Raw genomic sequence first — 16,012 nt, 5'->3', positions numbered from 1 at the left:
TACCTTCAGCCTTCATTTCCATCTTTTTAAGCTGACTTTCCTGTCTAACTGCCAGTTTCTGAAGTTCAAACTCCCTGCCTTACTTCCTTTCTTGCTCTCCTTTTCTCTCTCTTCTCTCTTTTTCTCTTTCTTATGCTTTTAATCATAATTCAAAGTTTCATTTCTTTTGCCTGTTTCTTTTCATTTGCCTTGAACTCAAGCTGCTTCATTTTCAATTGAATTTTAGCCATCTCCAAAGATTCTGATGGTATTTCCAGCAAATTTAAATGCTGAGCTATTGCTGTAATTATCTGTCCTTTCCTCATGGAAGGAGGCAGCTCCAACTCCAGCTTGTCTGCCAATTCCAGCAGCTTTTCCTTGATCACCTTTTGTAAAACCCGCAAAATCACTGCCTCCACCCCCTTAAAACTCTTAGTGACTTACAGAGCCATTGCTATCCCAAGCACTGTTTAAACCGACTGAAATCAACACCCAGAACAAAAGACAGCAACACCAACCACTCGCTTTCTTTGAGTCCAGCAACCTTAATCCCAATTTGGAACAATAGAACAAATCCTGCAAAGTGCCTCAACCTGTTATGAGCCAGGCCAGAACCCCTCAAAACATTTTGAGAAGGTAGCCCAGACCCTAAGCTTTCTAATTGTTTTATGCAGGTGTATAGTGGAAATTCCAAGAGTGATGCAGCTGGGCCAACCACTTAGTTTTAAACAAAACAGAATTTATTTGCAAGACTACCAAATGAAACACAAACAAAAGAGAACATTATATAGAATAGCTTAACCATTTAACATCCTAATTGACTCTATCGCAATTTAATGATGCTGTTCCAAATACTTGAAACATCCCCATAAACACTCCTTGGAAAAAAGGTTAATTTAAACACAGGTTCTTACAGGAGAGATGCCAGAGAGAGAGAGAGAGAGAGAGAGAGAGAGAGGATCAGCATGGAACTGGAACTGTTTCTTTGACCAGCACCCTCAAAATACTGACTAGCAGCTCTGAAGACAGACTGCTAAAAATCCAAAACAAACCAGAGAAAAGCTGAGCTTGGAGAACTAACCGCTCCCCTTTCATTGTACAAGTTTTTTTTAACTTAAAAGCTTCTTCGAGTTCATAAATCCAGATATCTTGGCAACTCTGCCTCGTACAACACTGTTGATAAAAAGCAAGGACAACACAACTTTGTTAAAGGAGCAACATCATCACACCTTCCCCACTTAAAATAAATGGGTCATGAATATTTTCTGGAGTGTTTATATGGACAGTGTCAATGTTTTAAATTAATAAGAATTTATGTTCAAATGATGAGGCAAAATGAATAGCACTGTTTTATGTTTGTATATAATGGGAAACACAAGAGAATGTTAGAAATGTCAGTCTTCTGAACAGACAAACCTCCTTGCATCATCAAAACTGAATGATGAAAGTTCCCATGCTTATTGCAAGAATTACTGTGTGAAAAGTGAAAGGTGTCTTTTCACAATGCCGATGGATCTCAATGACTCTAAGCTTTACCTTTATCATCTTAATTCAACATACAGCATTAGATGAGTAGAAACTTCCTCTGATTAAATACTGAGAAGACTGAAGCCATTGTTTTCAGTCCCTGCTCTGTGTGTCATATTGGACCCTGAAATGAGCTTCTAACCTCATGTTTGCACCAACACTATGGCCACTTTTCTCCATCTTCATCATCCAACTTGGACTGACTCAGCTTACCTGCAGCTAAATTCCTCAATTATGCCTTTGTTATCACTAGACTTGACTATTTCAATTCACTTCTAGCTGGTCTCCCACATGTTACTATTCGTAGACTGAAGCTCATCCAAATTATGCTGCCATGTTCGAACTTGCAACAAGTCTCCTCACCTACCATTCATGTGCTTGCTGAGCTACTATTAATGCCCAGTCAAGCGATATCTTTATTTGAAAATTTTTGTCCTTAACAAATCCCTCTATTTGTCCTTGGCCTCTCTGTGACAACATCCAGCTCCACAACCATGTGAAATATGTGTTCAGCTAATTCTGGTTTCATTAGCATCTCTGATTTTAATTTTTCTCCCACCTTCATCTGCCTGGGACATAAGTCTGGAATTACTTCTCTCTGTCCCATTATCTTGTCTCCCTCTTTGAAGATATTCATTAAAACCTACCTGTTTCACCAAGTTTTTGATTCTAATGCTCCTGGGACTTGACTTGGCACATTTTATTATGTTGAGGGTATTATTAAATGTAACTTTAGATGCACACTAATGCTGGCTGAGGCACTGTAATTGTGAGATGAGAATCTTTGAAAAGCTAGGAAGTTCTTTGATGAAAACACTCATATCCAATATTGTAAAGATGCAGGGCTTATTCTAAGTATTCTCCCAGAAATCTTGAACGTCAAAAGAATAGTAGAGCAGTGAAGAAGATGTTTGGTATGCTTGCCTTTATTGATTGGTGCATTGATAAGAGTTGGGAGACTATGTTGCAGCTTTACAGGACATTGGTTAGGCCATTTTTGGAATACAGTATTCAGTCTTGGTCTTCCTGCTGTAGGAAAGATGCTGTGAAATTGGAATGTGTTCAGAGGCTGAACAGGTTGGGACTATTTTCCCTGGTGCATCGGAGGAGGAAAGTTTGTAGAAGTTTGTAAAATCATGAGAAGCATTGAGAGCCAATGTCTTTTTCCCAGGGTTGGGGAGTCCACAACTAGCGGTGATAGGTTTAAGATGAAAGGACAAAGATTTAAAAAAGACCTAAGAGGCAACTTTTTCACGCAGAGGGTAGTGTTTGTATGGAATGAGCTACCAGATGAAGTGGAAGAAGATAGTACAATTGCAACATTTACAATGCATCTGGCTAAGTACATGATTAAGAAGGGTTTAGAGGGATATGCCAAATGCTGGAAAATACGACGAGATTAATATAAGATATCTGGTAGACATGGGACCAAAGGATCTGTTCCCATGCTTTGCATCTCTATGCTTCTAATACTTTGTTCAGCTCTTCAAATGTTTTGGAACTCTGTGTAGCAGCAGTTAGTTACAAGGATGCAGATTCATAAAGTTGCCATTCCACATTTTCAACATTTTTGATACTTCACAATGTAAACATAAGATATTCTGTGTCTGGATTCGTTGTTGAATAAGCAATAGAGCACTTGCTATTTTCCTGAATATACATATCCTGCATAACAATCAAAATAAATCTATCAGCCACTCAGAGGAAATCATTGTGCCTTTATTCCTCTTTACAGGATGAAAATTCAGTGCATTGACCATGAGCTAATATGCAATAATCATTCTTACTGTATGCTTTTGCACCCAACCAAAATTATATAGGTTCACACATTTTCATCAATAATCACATTATTCATTTTTTGTTTCGTTATACCAAGTGCCAATTACAAATGAGCTCATCTCACATTCAACTGCATGTAAATATAAATATTAGACATTGTCAAAACATTGAGGCAGTCAAGAGAATGACAGAGGTTAGTCTAGAGTTGTATGGAATTGAACCATTTCCATTCTTTCTTTTGCAAGTCTCAGTTTGTCAGTTATATTGCAGGAGCAGAGGAGAAACTGAGAGTGTTAAACAAAAAAGGAAATTAGGTCCTACTGTTATACATTTGACAGTGCAATAGGTCTTTGGCAAAAGGGATTGCTTGAAGTTAAATTCTTTCAACATTTGCTGCTACTGAATGGTGAATCAGTACTGCAATTACATTTCACAGCAGCCACCAGATGGCAGCCATTTTCCTGATGACAAGTTAATGCCATTCTGAGAATTATTTGCTGGTTGTTTATGAGATCCATTAGGCTGAAATTAATCATGTTTGACATTTTTATTTCAAAAACAACATTCCTCTTTATAGTTTGAATTCAAGTCATTCAATTACCCTTGATTAATGCCTATTTTCTTGTGTAATATTGAGAGGCAAGGAATGATTAGGGATAGTCAGCATGGCTTTGTGCAAGGAAAATCATGTCTCACAAACTTGATTTGAGTTTTCTGAGGAAGTAACCAAAAACATTGATGTGGACAGAGCGGTAGACATCATTTACTTGGACTTCAATAAATCCTTTGACAAAGTTCTTCATGGCAGACTAATTAGTAAAGTTAGATGCACATGAAATTCAGACTGAGCTTGCCAATTGCTTACAAAATTAGTTCAATGGCAGGAAACAGAGAGGATTGATGGAAGGGTGTTTTTCAGATGGAGGCCTGTGACCAGCAGTGTTCCACAGGGTTTGGTGCTGGGTCCACTTTTGTTTGTCATTTATATAAATGACTTGGATGAGAATCAAGAAAACACAGTTAGTAAGTTTGCAGATGACACCTAAGATTGGGGACATAGTGGACAGTGAAGAAGGTTATCTAAGATTACAAAGAGATCTTGATCAATTGGGTCAATGGGCTGAAGAGTGGCAGATGGAGTTTAATTTGGATAACTGCAAGGTATAGCATTTTGATAAAATAAACAAAGGTAAGACTTATACAATTAAAATAGGGTGTTTGACAGTGTTATAGAACAGAGAGACCTAGGGATTCAGGTACATAATTCTTTGAAGTTTGCATCACATATAGGTAGGATGATTAATAGGCATTTGGCATGTTTGCCTTCATTGCTCAGATCTTTGAGTGTAGGAATTGGGACATTATTTTGAGGTTGTACAGGACATTGGTGAGATCTCTTCTGGAGTACTGTGTCTAGTTTTGGTCTTCCTGTTTTAGGCAGGATATTATTAAGCTGGAGACAGTCCAGAAGAGAATTACCAGGTTATTGCCAATAAAACAGGGTTTGAGATATAAAGAGAGGATAGGCAGGCTTCAACCTTTTTCACTGATGTGTAGGTGTTTGAGAGGTGACTTTATGGAGGTTTATAAAACAATGAGGGGTATAGATGAGGTGAATATCAATGGTCTTTTCCCAAGGATGGGGGGAGTTCAAAACTAGGGGGCATATTTTTAAAGTGAGAAGGAAAAGATTTAAAGAGACATTTGGGACAACTTCTTCACATGGAGAATAGTTCATTTGTGGAATGAACTTCCAGAAGGAGTAGTGGATATGGGTGCAGTTACAACATTTAAAGAAATGTAGATTAGTACATGAATAAGAAATGTTTGGAGAGATCTGGGCCAAGTGCAGGCAAGTGGAATTAGTTTCGTTTGGAATTGTGGTTGACATGGACTGGTTGGACCAAACAGCCTGTTTCTGTGCTGTGTGACTCTGTGGTGTCTCACAGGAACTCACAGCAGCTACGAAAGTCATACATTTCTAAATTTCCTGTGTATTGCATTCTGCCTACACCAGAATATTGAATGTCTACCTGCTGAGCAAAGTGCAATCCTGGATTTGAGCCTTGATGAGCACAGTTGTTTAAATCATTTCCACTTAAACGTGTGCCTTTATTCTAGCATTGCAAATTCTGTATTTCTTGCCTATGTACTGATATGATGTGGGCAATAGAACTGAAAGCTTTTGCAACCAATTGAAGAAGATTTGAGTGGAGGTATCGGACTGAGTTTGTTTCCTGATCAACCCCACTCCCTCCACTGAGATTGTTCCATTCCAATCATGCCAGCTGAGGAAAAGCAAAACACTTGTGTATTGCTGAAACAAAAGATACATCTTGGTAAAGCATTTTGTTTTACAATCATTTGGGCAATTCACAAAAATATCATTAGAAAGGGGAGCACCAATTTATGTTGCATGATCAAAGTGTGATGATTGTTTGGCAAGTGGATTCTGATTAGTACAGAATTGCCATCAAGAATGCACCAGTTGGATGTTAACTGATAGTTAACAGAAGGATTTATTTTCATTTAATTCAGGCAGTTGGATTTTATATACCCCCTGTATATTCTATTAGTTAGTGTGTGTTTTTATATTGATTATGTGGACCTCTTCATGAACCAGAATATTTGACCAATGGCATACTCCTGGTCCCATAGGTGCCAGTTTTGCAAGGACTATGCAAAGGAAACTAGAAGAGACGGAAATATTTAGACATTTTCTGGATTTAAAAGTGTCCTATGATTTATTCAAATTATGTTAAGTAATGTGTGAGATGTGACTTATCTGCAAATTACCAAAGCCAAAACTTTAACATATGCTGTAAAATACTTTTTTTTCAGGAACTCAGGACTTTGAAAACTCAACTGAACAAGGCGGATAACTATGAAATGGGGTTTATTGCCATAACTACTGGGTAAAGAAAACCTGGCTTTGAGAGAGCCTATGTTAATGGTTGCCTGGTTACCCTCCGTGGTCTCAGAATCCTGTTTTTTTTCAGACAGAAGTCAGTGAGCAGAGAAGACACCTCAGAAGCGACAGTGTTACTCCTGAAGTTCTGTTTCTTGGAAAAAGTCTCTGGAATCTTAATGTTCAAAATGCGAATATTTCTGCCTATCTGTTACAACCTGTTGTGAACTGTGACCAATTCTCAGCAAGTAAAAATCAACTTGATCAGAATCAGAACAGAAAATCTACCATCAACCGATAGCTGCCAACAATTCAACTTTGTCGTCAACCGATGTGAGAAGTTATTATGTTCTATCCTTTGTTTCCAGACTAGTGACCTGTAGAAGTTATTTATTTCTACTCTTGCCTTTGAGTCCATCATTCCTGCAGAAAGATGCTTTTTTGTGTTGTCTAAGTGTGCGAGATTAAGGGGATATAGTTTTAATATGATTTACAGTTGAGGTGATAATCAGTAGTTACTTTAAGAATATATTTTGCTCACAATAAACAGACTATCTTTGAGTTCATTTAATTAGCCTGGTTATTTGTTTTATCCAAAATAGCACTAGAAAGAGTGGAATTGGCCATTTTGGTAACTGAATCAATAAATTTTCACAATTGATGTGACTGGTGCTATCCCGGGCTTGAATATCCATGCATTCCTCCTGTCACTGTCATAATAATGATGTCAGGACATCTTAAGCACTTGGCAAAGCCAGTGAGAAACACTCACGTGTAATTATTGTTGTCGTATAGAGAACTTGACAAAAGTTTGCATGTGGCAATATCCCAAAATCAGGAATAGGAAAGTAGTCAGATATTGTCTTTTAATGAGACTGGTTGACTGATAAATATTGTCCCGACTAAGATTCCTTTGTGACATCCTATCCAATCTCCCAACACCGATTTCTACTGGCCTTCACTTTTCTGCTATTCAATTTCTTCCCAGCTGTTCCCTTCATTTTGCTTTCTCTGTCGTCTTCCATTTCCCTCAGTTAATTACAGTTCAGTTGGTATTGACTCCCATGTGAAAAGCCACAACAGATTAAAACAAATTTAAAAAATTGATTTGATGATGGAAGATGGCTGGTGCACTACATAGAAGGAAATTCATTACATATTTTTGCAAAACAACTATCTGCAATACCTGTGCAGAGGTCAGAAGTGGGAGTTATCTTCTGTATGAACCAGGTAATTCTCAGTTGGAAACTGGCAACATGTAGACATATATAGTGGATAGACCTAAACTCTTAAATCCATTGGCCCTGACTGTGATTTTGGACTGAAAGCATGATGAAGAAATTGCAGGTACTCCTTGAATAATACACATTCGTATATTAACAAATATTGATATTCCTAGAATACAAGCTAATTACATTGAAGCAGGCTGTGAGGTTTGTGTTACTTTTATTCATTCATTGGATTGTGGATATTGATCATTTGGGCAGCATTTATTGCTAATGCATAATTGTCCAGAGGGCAATGAAAAGCCAACCATAGTCCTTTGGGGCTAGAGTCAAATGTAGGCCAGACCAGGTAAGGACAACAGTTTCCTTCCCCAAAGGACAGTAGTGAACCAGATTATCTTTTCCCCCAAAAACTAATAATGGCTTCATAATCATCATTAAATTCTTAATCCCAGATTATTATTGAATTCAAATTCTCCCATCTGCCACAGCAGGATTTGAACCCAGGTCCCTAGCATATTACTTGGCTCTCAGGATTAATAAGTCTAGTGATAATAACACTAAGCCATCGCTGTCCCAACAACAAATAGATACCATTTATGATTCCTAATTTCTTGGGAACCCTTGAACTTCATGCAAGTCTGATGTCATCCAGAAAATAATAGCTTATTCCTGCAGTAAGATTTGATGATACTTCGGTCATTGGCATTTCAGGCAAATTTGGTTTCATAAATTTGTATGCAGACAGGCCATTCTGGGAGTTGTTCCTTGCAGAGATTTTGTAACTTTTTGTGTAAAAACTTAATGCTGTAGCAGCATTCCCAGCTCAAGGAGAAGCAATATCTAAGTAAAGCTGTATCCTGGTTAGTTTGAGATAAATGGCATAACTTGGTGACAGCCTCTCCAGTGAAGCAATGATGGTAAAGTCAACTCTCCTTTGTCAAGCCCAGTTTGGAGTGTTGATGGATAAATCGTCGTGAATTACTCAGTTTACCTGGATGTAACACCTTTGTTGTTGTCGTCACAACATTAAGAAAGGTAACAAAAAAGGTGCATTTTGCCATTCCTTGTAAGAGAATAGTATCGAAAGACTAAAATAAAATTGAGATTTGATACCAATTTAAATTACAGAAAAATATGGCATTTAGGTGGATGGTCAACCATCATCTAGAATTGCAGAGCAGGTTTGAGGGGTTGAATGGTCTAGTCCTGCTCCTATGTTCCTATGTACAGGACATGGGTAGGTATTTGCTCATCTCAGTTGCCATTTGTATTTTGTGATCAAGGAACAATAAGATTAAAGGAGGTTGATTATTTAGGACCATTCTATGTGGATGAAGTAAGAAGGGAAAAACATTGCATCTTACTTTTTAACAAAAATTATTCATGTGATATTGGTATTGCTGGCTAGACCAGCAGTTATTGCCGATTCCTAACGACCCTTGAGAAGGTGATGAACCTTCTTGAACTATAGTATTTTTGAGGTGTATAGATTTCCACAATGCTGTTAGGAAGGGACTTCCAGAAATTTGGCCAAGTGACAGCGTAGGAACAGCCATTTATTTCCAAGTCAGGATAATATGTAGCTGGAGGGGATCTCATGGTTCCCAAATATCTGTTGGCCTTGTCCTTCTGGGTGGTAGAGGTCACAGTTTGGAAGGTGTTGAAGAATAAGCCTTGGTGAGTTGCTGCAGTGCATCATGTAGCTGGTACACACTGTTGCCACTGTACATCAGAGATGGATCGAGTAAATGTTGAAGATTTTGGATGGGGTACCACTCCAGTGGGCTGCTGTGTGTAGGTATTAAGCATCTTGAGTCTATTTTTGGAGACACACTCATCCAAACAAATGGAGAATATTCCGTCACACTCCTGACTTGAGCCTTGAAGATGATGGTCCAGCTTTGGAGAGTCAGGAGATGATATACTAGTCATAGAACTCCTAGTCTCTGTCCTGGAAATCAGTTTAGCTCAATTGTCTGGATTGTTAGTTTACAGACTAATGTGATGCCAACAGTGTGGGTTCAATTCCCATCACTGGTTTGAGATTACCATGCAGGACTCTCTTTCTCACCTCACCTGAGATCTGGTGGCCTTCAGGTTAAATCACCACCTGTTGCTTCTCTCTCTCATGTGATAGTAGCCCCTATGGTAATACAACAACAGTCTCTATTGTGGCCACAATATTATGTGTCTTGTAACTCCCTCCTCCATCCTGGATCCTAATAGTCACATTAATGTCATTGAATGTAAAGGGGAGACGATTAGATTCTCTCTTGTTGAAAGTGGTCATTGGTTGGCAGTCGTATATAATGAATGTTACTTGCCAATTATTAGTTCAAGCCCAAATTTTGTCCAGGTTTCATTGATACAAATGCAGACTTCTTCATTATCTGAAGAATTATAGATGGTTTTGTACACTGTACAGCCATCAGCAAACATTCCCACTTTTGATTATATGATGGTGGCTAAGTCATTGATGATGCAGCTAAATATGAAGGGACCTAAGACAGCACCCTGAGGAACTCATGAAATGAAATCTGGAACTGATGTGATTGACCCTCCAATAACCACAACTACCTCCCTTTGTGCTAGTTTGACTCTGATCAGTGGAGAGCTTCCCCTTGTTTCCCAGTGACTCAAGTTTCGATAAGCTTGATGTTATCATCGGTCAAACACAGTTTCGATATCATGGACAGACACTTTTACTTTGTTTTTTGAGTTCAGCTCTTTGGATTAAGACTATAACGAAGTCGGGAGTTGTGTGGCCCTGGTAGAACTAAAACTAAGCATCAGTGAACAGATTATTGCTCAGTAAACATTGCTTAAAAATTGTGATGACACCTTCTATCGGTTTTCTAATGGTCAAGAGGAGATTAATAGGGTATTAATTGATTTGATTTTATAGTCACGTGTACTCAAGTACAAAAGTATAGTGAAAAGTATATAATGTCTCCACACAAGGCTCATCTTAGTTACCTAGGTACAGAATTATTGCAGATAATTGGCTGGGTTGGATTTGCCCTGCTTTTCTTTGTGGACTGGCAATTGTCTTATGATCAGAGTGAAAACTTTAATCAGGTAATTATTTTGCTTTTTCAAATATCTCATTTACATATTATCCAATTGGATACAATGGGTTTATTTCCCAAATCAATATTTTGACTTGCTGATGATTACTTTATAAATACTGCCATACAATTACTAACTTTCTGAATATCTTTAATTTATGCTTGTTTTCCTCGTATGACAACTGTTGCGGTGGATGTACTTGGAAGTCTGATGTTTATTTAATATCAGCTCTTATTAAAGTCACAATACAGTACACAACAAAAAAGGCTTTGTTTAATTTCTCATGTTTGCCAATACAAATAGTAACATATGGCAATCCTTCAATTTCAATTAGTTGACTTAATTCTCAGCACGCTATCTTCTGGTGGCATCCTTAGATCACCTGTGTCAAAAGTCAGAATTAAGTCCCACTCTAGAAACCTGAGCTCAAAATGTCAGTTTACACTATCAGGATGGAGAAGACAGCACATGATTTCAAACAGAGGAACACTTGGTTAACTAGGAACTAGGAATAACTAGGAACTAAGATAACTAAATACTTTCAAATAAATTGATATTGCTAACTTAAGGCATTAATTGTTGGAGCTACTTTATGGCAAAGATTTTAGTGGATGCTACTGTAATGAATACCATAGCAATTGTTAATTTAAATTTGAGATTAAAATCTGAAATGCACTAATAAAAAGGATGGTAACTGCCTAGTTAAAACATTTTAGCACTGTGCATGTGTGATAGAAATGCATTAGCTGTGATCTTGCAGGCTGTGGAAGATGCTTTCAGGGTAATAGCATTTTGAGTTTGGATGCATGTGTTAGTTATTATGAAACCATTTTTTTTTCGCTAACTTATGCCTGTTGTCTTGTGCCTATATATATATATATATATAATAGGTACCTAGGAAATTAATACTTTCTTTGTCAAATTTATCTAATTCTGTGTGTAAGTCCAAATACCCTGTTTGTCAACACAAATAGTGAAAGTAATGTTACCGTGTGACCAATATAGGAGACAGTAATAATGAAAAAATAGCCCTCAAGTGGAGCCCTCTTTACATATTACTACATTACTAAATCACAATTAATTTTGTGCCCTGGTATAACAATAAACATATTTTAAAAGTTACTAAGGAGTTGGAATTTGTGTCATGATCCAAAGACACCACACTCAAACACAATAAATCATTTATAAAATTCATTCAGTGGATATGGGTGTCGTTTGCCGGTTGAGAATCTATTACCCAGCCTAGTTGCCCTTTAGAAAATAATGGTAATCTGCCTTCTTGAAATGATGCAGTCAATTTACTACAGGCAGATTCACAAAGAAAGGGAGTTTTAAGATTTGAACTCGGTCACAGTGAAGGAATATTTCCAAATCAGGAATGTGGTTTGGAGGCAGGTGATGCTAATTCCCCGTATATGCTGTCCTTGTCCTAGATGGTAGTAGTTGCAGATTTGGAAGGTGGTCTTGAAAGAGCCTGGGAGAATCTCTGCTACACATCCTGTAGATGGTGGTGGACTGAAGGTTTGAGGCTGTGTTACCAATCACCAAATTGCTTTGTTCTGAAGGGTATCAAGGCTTCTTGAATGTTGTGAAACCTGAACTCATCTAGGCACATAGGGGATATTTCACATGCTCCTGATTTAGATGGTGTAGATGGTGGACAGGCTTTGACAAGGAATCAGGAGGTGAGTTACTTACTAAAGGATTCCTAGGCTCTGACCTGTTCTTGCAGCCACATATTTACGTGACTGGTCTAGTTCATTTCTGGTCAATGGTAACTCCCTGGATGTTAATAGTGGGGAATTCAGTGATGGGAATGGCATTGAATGTAGGATATGATGGTTAGATTCTCTCAAACCCAGAAGTGAGTTGGGCCTAAAGATGGCTGCCTTGTCCAACAAGAAACCCACAAAAAACATGTAAAAGGTGGGAACCACCATTACCAAGTAACAGCATTGTGGAGTGAGGAAACACTGCAGGTGACAAGATTGTCTGGACAGGTAAGGTCCAGTGCCTTCACTGTGGTAGATTTGTTTACCTTCAACAATTTTGCAATGTGAGATAACATTTTTTATGTAAATCACACAGATCACTTTCCGAACAAGTGAACATTCAGCAAATTAAACAAAAAGCAGACAACATTGATGTTATATACTTTCCTGGTCAAGTAGATAAAAGGTAAGTTGCCATAATGTTACTGGATCATAGGGCCGTTCCCTTATTATACAGAGATGACTGATGGTGGTTTAACTTGAAGGTCACCATGTCTTAGGTGAGGGGCAAGGTTGAGAAGGAGAGTCTTTCATGATAACCTCAGCCAGTGTAGTAATTAAACTTACACTGTTGGCATCAAAAACCAGTCGAGCTAACTGACTCCCAACTGTTGATTTTACAAAACAAGGTGATGATCTGGACAAGGAATTTTGGTCAGTAATCTTGAAAGTACTTTCCTTGTTTGTTTGACAAGCATGTATCCAACTAAATGGCTATCATATGTTTCAGCCCAGGTTGAAGATATTCCATTCTGTGAGGAATTGCTGTACCAGATGATGACTACATTTAATTTTGCAAGACTTCTCCAGGATGATGAGATTTCACACAAAGAAGATGATGACATTTTTGTTATGATTTTCCATTGAGATTCCTTACCAAGAAGATTGGATGACATTTTGTCAGAAACGTTCTCAACTCTTTGTGAGTTTAATCAGTTTTATGATGCCTCCTGTAATTATGTTGGAAAAGATGTGCTCTTCCTTCTTCAGAGTTTCTAATCAGTAATCATACCTGTTACTATCAAGTTTAGTTTTGTCATTTTCAGGAACACCTGACTCTTCAGTTCTTGAGTAGTATATCAATTCCTTTGATACTGTTCCAATTCAGAGTCGGCAGAATTCTTCACCAAGTTTTGTGGTGAAACAAGTTGTATGACTGGTAGTGCTAGTGAAGAAGTGATAGAAATGCTAGTACTTTCAGCTCTATGGTGTTGTCACACTGGTATTTCATTCAGTAGCATGCAACGTACACCTGGTAATTTTGTCCAAGAGTACAGGGATCAAGAAACTGCACATGCAGAAAAATTCTTCAGCAATACTGAAACATGAGAATGATATTCTACTTTTGAGTGGAAGCCTAGAACATTATTTTTCCTTGTCTCATGTTTGAGAGATAATATTAGATACGTTCCCAGGAATTAAAAGCTTAACATAAGAGGAATATTTGAGGACTCTGGGTCTATACTCAATGGAGTTTAGAAGGATGAAGGGGGATCTTATTGAAACATACCGAATACCAAATGGCCTGGACAGAGTAGATGTTGGGAAGATGTTTCCATTGGTGCGAGAGACCAGGGTCCAATAGGACAACCTTAGAGTAAAGGTAATACCTTTTAGAACAGAGACAAGGAGAAATTTATTCAGCCAGAGTCTGGTAAACATATGGTATTGAAGGCTGTGGAGGCTAGGTCACTGAGTACATTTAAGACTGAGATAGATAGGTTCTTGAGTATCAAGGGAATCAAGGGTTACAGGGAGAAAGCAGGGGAATGGGTTTGAGAAACATTTCAGCCATGATTGAATGGCAGAGTGGACTGGATGGGCTGAATGGCCTAATTTCTGCTCCTATGTTTTATGGGGCAAAAGACATTTCAAAGGTCCATTATAAGATTTTCTCTTTACCAGAGGGTGAGAAAAATAAAGTAATTAGAGCGTAGTGAAACAAAATGGTACCATCTGGAGCAGACATCTGTCTTCAGCCCAACACAGCATCCTACTGGTCACTTGTCCTTTCAGTCTTCAGCTTTGGGGTATTGTTACTAATCCTAATCCTGTTGTTTCAGCTGTTGAAAGTATGGTTCCAGACCTGCCTTCCCACCATCTTCATCCTCCAATTCAAATGGTTAGCTGAGGGAGAATTGAGAGATCGCCACAATACAGAATTCTGTGAAAAGTGACAAAGTTTTGGGGATGATGGGAGTTTGGGGACAATATACAGATTGGGTTTAACAAATACATACATAAACCTCAGTGGCAGGTTGTAAAGTTTCTGTGACGTCAATTGACTTGCTGCATGGTCTCCTCAGAAACTGGACCCTGGACAGCTCAGAGCAAACTGCTGTGTAGCCTTATAATCAAATACAGTACTGTGGAACAACAAATATTATTTCACATTTACTAAGAAGTCTGTTTTGAACAAAACATTAGAAAGCACTAATCACATACTAGCACATTTATTTCTCTGATCTCTAAATTATTTCGTTTTTTCATTTCCTTGAATTAATGTTAAACACTTTCTTTTTTTTTATCTGGTATAAAATTTTATTAATTTGCTTATACAACTGATATTTATGTTTTCTCGCTGACTTTGATAGCCTGTACCTGATGATTTTGTTTCATCTTTCTTGCCTTTGTCGCAATCGAAGTTTGTCATTTTGGCTGTTTGCACCGGTTTCAATTTTCTTTGCCCAGTGGGTAGCTCCTTCGTGATTTTTCTCCTTTACCTAAGCAGCTTCCTCAAACTTGTGAAGAACAGTATGTGGGATTTGAATCTTGAAGTCAGTGAACTGCATACATTTAAATAAAGGAGGATCACTTGCTGTTCGCCCTCCACAGATGCCGCCAGACCTGCTGAGTTTCTCTAGCAGTTTCTGTTATTGTTTTCGATTTCCAGCATCCGCAGTTCTTCGTTTTGTTTTATTTTATTACATTTTGACTATCGCCTCACCCTACTGCAAGGGTCATCCACCTGAGCTAGGACATGGTCCAATAGGAGACACGCAGGCGCAGTGAAACAATTGAGAAGAGACGCTGTTCGATAGATGCGCAGGCGCACTAAACACCTGGAATCTATCATGGACGCATAGTGCCATTGAGTGCCGGGGAAGTATACAGGTCGCGCAGGCGCACTCAGGCTATGAGCCCGGCGGCTCCCTTTACATCAATACGCAGGCGCAACTCTACTCCCTCCCCCCCCGGCTTTGACGCTCCTTGTCCGTGATCCCACCCCTCCAGGACGCAGCGCCTGCGCACTGAGCACCTGGCGTTGGCGTCACGCAACGGCCCCTCTCGGGGGGAGTTGGAAAAAACAGCGAGCGGCTTGTGAGAGGGAATGGGGCCGAAAACCGGCCTCTGTAACTGCTCACAAAATCTCCGGCTCCCTCCCCTCACTTGACCCCGTACGGCCACTAACCGGAGCTGAGGGCGACGCGACACAGGCTGGGCCGTGCACTGAGCGATTTGTCGCGACCGTTGAGGTAAGAGGTGGCGGAGTCGGTTCTGGGATCAGGCTCTGCGCGGGGGGGCGGGGGGCTCGGTTCTCCTGCCCTCCGGGATGAGAAGGCAATCCACCGCCCCCTCCCCCTCCCCCTCCCCCTCCCAGATCAGGGTGACAGTCAGCACCCTTGCAGGATAACTAGGTGCGTCTGTTGGTGGAAAAAGCTAGGGCTCGACTCCCAGCAGCAGGGGAAGGCTAGTTCAGAGGGAGGACGGACCTGTCTGAGTCTGTCTGTCTCTGCGCCTGTCTGTCT

At 39.2% G+C, this 16,012-nt stretch overlaps 2 protein-coding genes across 22 annotated transcripts in view; one reads left to right on the top strand and one right to left on the bottom strand.

Moving 5' to 3' along the window:
• The window catches only part of LOC140484690 (very long chain fatty acid elongase 6-like), a 156,346-nt gene extending 141,092 nt beyond the window's left edge, over positions 1-15,254 (bottom strand). For 4 of the 5 annotated variants that reach the window (XM_072583367.1, XM_072583369.1, XM_072583370.1 and 1 more), the window contains exon 1: positions 14,865-15,254. The gene's annotated coding sequence lies outside the window, so the exon portion shown is untranslated. Of the gene's footprint in view, positions 1-14,503; positions 14,630-14,864 lie in introns of all 5 variants that reach the window. The other variant, XM_072583368.1, reaches the window with a different exon arrangement.
• A 261-nt stretch (positions 15,255-15,515) lies between these two features.
• LOC140484688 (disks large homolog 5-like) overlaps positions 15,516-16,012 on the top strand; it is a 218,127-nt gene continuing 217,630 nt past the window's right edge. For all 17 annotated transcript variants that reach the window (XM_072583361.1, XM_072583358.1, XM_072583357.1 and 14 more), the window contains exon 1: positions 15,516-15,739. The gene's annotated coding sequence lies outside the window, so the exon portion shown is untranslated. The remainder of the gene's footprint in view (positions 15,740-16,012) is intronic.

The sequence above is a fragment of the Chiloscyllium punctatum genome, chromosome 13 (genome assembly GCF_047496795.1).
Source record: "Chiloscyllium punctatum isolate Juve2018m chromosome 13, sChiPun1.3, whole genome shotgun sequence".
NCBI lineage: Eukaryota > Metazoa > Chordata > Chondrichthyes > Orectolobiformes > Hemiscylliidae > Chiloscyllium > Chiloscyllium punctatum.
The sequence above is the reverse complement of the archived record's forward strand: the minus strand, read 5'-3'. Positions and strand labels throughout refer to the sequence as shown.